The sequence below is a fragment of the Arachis ipaensis genome, chromosome B8 (assembly GCF_059453495.1).
Source record: "Arachis ipaensis isolate K30076 ecotype BB chromosome B8, ASM5945349v1, whole genome shotgun sequence".
In the NCBI taxonomy this organism is placed as follows: domain Eukaryota; kingdom Viridiplantae; phylum Streptophyta; class Magnoliopsida; order Fabales; family Fabaceae; genus Arachis; species Arachis ipaensis.
Window position 1 is genome coordinate 69180735 of NC_142443.1, and position 5400 is coordinate 69186134.

Consider the following 5400-nt stretch of genomic DNA (forward strand, 5'->3'; position numbering starts at 1 on the left):
CTTTGTTTGTCTTTGTTCTTATTGCTTTCCCTCTTGCATGCTTTCCCTTTGCACAAAGTTTTGGTCTTTATTAAACTTTTAGTAGAAAAAGGTTGGAACTTTCTTGGTGATTCTTTGTGTGGTCTGGTTCCCATGATAATTATGGTCTTTTTGTCATTGCTGTTTTGTATGGAGAAATGCTAGCAAAATGGTTGAACTCTTTGTATCTTCTTTTGTTTGAGAGGGTTAGGGCTGATTAGGGCACAGATTTTTACGTCGTCTTCCATTTTCTGGGTTTTTGTACTGTTGTTGCCTCCAAAGGGTGCCCCTGGACTTTGGTGGTGGTCCTCTGCTTTTTGCGAGTCCTAGGGTTTCCCTTTTGCTGCCATATCTGACCCTTGTTGATACTTTCTTGTGCCATTCTTTTACTGTCTGAGATGTTTGGTAGTGACCTCTTCTTCTTTTTTCTTACTATAGGGATAGTTGGCCTATGTCTTCACAAAAAAACATTGTCGAGATGTCTACCAGAGTTCCTGCGGGTATGGCCGATTAGCTGGATTCAATAGTCTTGATTTGTGTGACCGTGGCTGATCCCGAGTATTGTATAACGCTTATGAGGTTCCATAGGATTTGTAGTGATAGGGAAGATGAAAAGAATTATGAGCTAGTGTCACCTGATCCTGAAGAGAGGGTTAGTTTCCCTCCCTTAGCTCAGGGAGAATGCCCCTTCTTTTATGCTTATGACTATTTCGTTAGTCTGCTGAACATCACCATCCCTTTTACTGCTTTTGAGACCGACCTGTTATGGACTTGCAACGTGGCCCCTTCCCAGCTTCATCCAAACTCTTGGGCCTTTATTAAGATTTTTCAGCTGTTGTGCCAAGAGTTAGGTGTCCGACCTACCGTATCTCTTTTCCTTTATCTGTTTGTGTTGACCAAGCCTGGAGTGGCCAAGAAAAAGGCTTCTTGGGTCTCGTTCTGAGCTACCCAAGGGAAAAAGGTGTTTTCTATGTATGATAAGTCTTTTTGGGATTTTAAGAACTATTATTTTAAGGTCCGAGCTATCGAGAATACCCGACCTTTCTTTTTAGATGAGAATGACGAGCCGACCTTCCCTTTGTGTTGGCAAAAAGATATAGTAGCTACTAAGTATTCTTAGGAGAGTTTAGATGAGGTTGAACAAGCCTTTGTGGGTGTTTTAGAGGAGAACTGGGGGGAGCCTCCTCATCTGGATACAAATAGGTTTCTAGGAGATCCTTCCCTCCTCTGTGCTGAGCTAGGTAGTGTCCGACCTCTTTTTCTAGTGATTTTCTTCTGTTACTTACTGATTTATCCCTTACTTGTTTGTAACTTTGTTTCCCTGGTTCCTTTTTTAGAAATGGTGAAATCTACGGATTCTATGAAGGCCTTCCATAGGGCTAAGAAGGCGACTGCTGCACAAAACGTATCGGCAAAGGCTTCGGGGGATGGGTTTTCTCAGGTGCCTCCGAAGAAGCTGATTCTGATGCTTCTGGGCTGAGGAAGATCATTCTGACTCCTCAAGTTCGGACGATTCCTTCTGACCCTGTTCAGCCGACCTCTGGTGCTGCCTCCTCTCCTACTGCTGCTGGTCCTCCCCCAAAACGTCAAAAAATTGTTGGTTCTTATGATTTGAATGACAAGGATTTTGATGGTGTGGGTTTTGCTGCCGAACTGATTCCCCCTCATGGTAAGATTCCCTTAGATGATGTGTTGATCCTTCATCACCTTGACTTTATTGCTAGCAATAGTGTTCGAATGGCCAACATGAGTGCGGCCTTATTTTGTGTGGTTCGGGATTCTCCGTTCATGCGACTAAGGCCTTTATGGAGGACGCCAAGTCTGAATTTGAAAGAATTAAGGGTTTGAAGGATGAACTTGATGCTAGGGTGATTAAGTTAGAGTTGGATGTGGAGAGGAAAAAGTCCCGAGCTACTAAGGCGGAGGCAGCTGCTAACTTAGCTGATGAGGCTGCAAAAAAGTATAAGAAGAGCTATACCCGGACCTACGACGAGCTACTGGAAGCTAAAGAGAGGCTCCAATCGGCCCAGGATGATTATGCCGAGCTCCAAGGGCATATGGTAACTAGTCTGACAGATATGTTTGAGATCCTGAAGGCTCAGGTCCAAGTTATTGCTCCCAAGGCCGATCTCTCCTTGTTCAGTATGGATAATGCAGTGGTGGATGGGAAGATCGTGCCTGCCCCTGATGATGAGGATGAGGGTACTCCTCTTATGCCACCAGGGAAAGCCTCCGCAGTCTCAGCTTCTTCTGTCCCTTCAGAGGTCGACCATCCTCAGCCCGAACCTGATGTGCAGATTCTGAACCGAGCGGATGGAACTGTTGATGCTGTCCCGATCTCGTCCATTCCTCCTTCTCCAACCAAGGATTCTACTACTGGAGAGAATTTAAATCCTTTATAGCTTTGTTTGTATTATAGTCCAGTTTTTTGACTTTTGAACTTTGCTTATGTTTTTGCCAGTTTTGTTGGTACTTGACTTTTTCTGACATTTAGTTGCTTCTTTGCAACCTTTATTTTGAAAAACAAATATTTGCACTCCTGGGCTACCTTTTGGTGCAGCCTTTGAGTTTTTAATGCTTTGAAGGATGTGCCTTGTGATTAGCTAAACCTTTGATACTTGTAGATTTATCTTTGCGACTCTTTTTATAGAGGTTTGGTACTTTTTGTCCGACATCTTTGTAGTGTGAGCTTTTTATCCTTGCCCTTTGGATCATGCCTTGCTTTATTTATTCTCTATTTGGGCGAGGTGATCCTTTGGTGTCTGGGCTACTTGTTTGACAACTTTTTAGTGTTCCTATAGAACCTTTTTAGTTTGTTCAAATGACTTCTTTGTAGCCCTGAGATTGCTCCTTTGTTTGAGCGGAGCTGTTCCCCTTTTAGCTAAGCATGTTTGAGCCTTAAGCTATTTTTAACCTTTTTGGCTTTTCTTGGGGTCGTGCTTGCTTTGCTAGGTTGCGCCTTTGGCATGAGCTTTTTAGTCATGTTTCAACAACTTTGTAGGTAGTGTTCCAAGGGGAACCTTTTCTTTATAGTTTGTTTGGACGACTTTTTAGCTCTGTTTGTGCTTTTGCTTTTTTAAGTAGTGTCTGAGACTTGTACTTTTAAAGCTAGGCACTTCCGTCTTTGCTTTTTAGCCTTTCTTTGGCCCTTGCAAGATGTCTTCGTCCCTTTTTAGTGATCCTTTCGTTGGTCCGACTTCTCTGTCGGGGCTTAAGTTATTTTTAGTAATCCATTTTTAGTCAGACCTCGTCAGGTCGCTTTTTATGGGTTACTTTTTATAACTTCTTGCATTAATCTACTTCTACCACTTTCACCTTGCCGACTTCTTTGTAATCGGTCGATGAATTTGATTTTCACATCACTGACCTTTTTGTAATCGGGCGATGAATTTGGTTTTCACCTTGCCGACTTCTTTGTAGTTGGGCGATGAATTTTTTGCGTTTTATGAGCTTAGATTAATGCGTCTTGGTAGAAAACGTTTTTAGGGAATTGGCAACTTTTATTTGAATAATAGATGAAATAAAAACATAAATATAAGTATGTACATATGAGTGCTTACCCTTAGAGGTCGGGTAGTTTAGATCTCGGCCTAGCGCCTCATTGAAAAACCTTTTCAGGAAAAATAGTGTCCCTTGACCTAAGATCTTTACTTCTTTCTAGCTATAGTACCTTCTTAGGTTACAGGCATGCCATGACCTTGGTAGATCTCGCCCTTCGAGGTCGGACACCTTGTAGTAACCTTTTCCCAGTACTTCTGCTACTCGGTATGGTCCTTTCCAGTTAGCGGCTAGCTTTCGTTCTCTTGACCGACCTGCTCCGATATCATTTCGGATTAAGATGAGATCATTGGTGGTAAAGCTTCGCTGGACTACCTTCCGATTATACCTGGTGCACGAAATCACAATCACACTTTTGCAATCTCGTACCACTAACCAGCATGTGCACTGGGTCGTCCAAGTAATACCTTACATAAGTAAGGGTCGAATCCCACAGAGACTGTTGGCTTGAAGCAATCTATGGTTATCTTATAACTCTTAGTCAGGATATCAATTATAATTATCAGTTTGAATTGCGAAAAATAAAAGAGCATGAAATAAATACTTGTTCTGCAGTAATGGAGAATATGTTGTTGTTTTGGAGATGCTTTGTCTTCTGAATCTCTGCTTTCCCCCTGTCTTATTCTTCACGCACACAAGGTTTCTCCTATGGCAAGCTGTATGTTGGTGGATCACCGTTGTCAATGGCTACCATCCGTCCTCTCAGTGAAAATGGTCCAGGTGCGCTGTCACCGCACGGCTAATCATCTGTCGGTTCTCACTCATGCTGGAATAGGATCCATTAGTCCTTTTGCGTCTGTCACTACACCCAACCCTTGTGAGTTTGAAGCTCGTCACAGTCATTCAATCCCTGAATCCTACTCAGAATACCACAGACAAGGTTTAGACTTTCCGGATTCTCAAGAATGCTGCCAATGGGTTCTAGCTTATACCACGAAGATTCTGATTAAGGAATCCAAGAGATAATTCATTCAATCGAAGGTAGAACGGAGGTGGTTGTTAGGCACGCATTCATAGGTTGAGGATGGTGATGAGTGTCACGAATCATCACATCCATCATATTGAAGTGCGAATGAACATCTTAGATAGAAACAAGCATGTTTGAATAGAAAACAGAAATAATTGCATTAATTCATCGAGACACAGCAGAGCTTCTCACCCCCAAAAATAGAGTTTAGAGACTCATGCCATCAAAGAGTACAAAGTTCAAATCTAAAAATGTCATGAGGTCCAAAATAAATCTCTAAAAGTTGTTTAAATAATAAACTAGTAACCTAGGTTTACAGAAAATGAGTAAACTAAGATAGATAGTGCAGAAATCCACTTCTGGGGCCCACTTGGTGTGTGCTGGGGCTGAGACTTGAGCTTTACACGTGCGTAGGCTGTTTCCAGAGTTGAACGCCAGGTTGTAACCTGTTTCTGGCGTTTAACTCTAACTTGTAACCTGTTTCTGGCGTTTAACGCAAGAATGCAATATGGAACTGGCGTTAAACGCCAGTTTACGTCATCTATCCTTGAACAAAGTATAGACTATTATATATTGCTGGAAAGCCCTGGATGTCTACTTTCCAATGCAATTGAGAGCGCGCCAATTGGACTTCTGTAACTCCAGAAAATCTATTCCGAGTGCAGGGAGGTCAGAATCCAACAACATCAGCAGTCCTTTTTCAGCCTGAATCAAATTTTTGCTCAGCTCCTCAATTTCAGCCAGAAAATACCTGAAATTATAGAAAAACACACAAACTCATAGTAAAGTCCAGAAATATGAATTTTGCCTAGAAACTAATAAAAATGTACTAAAAACTAACTAAAACATACTAAAAA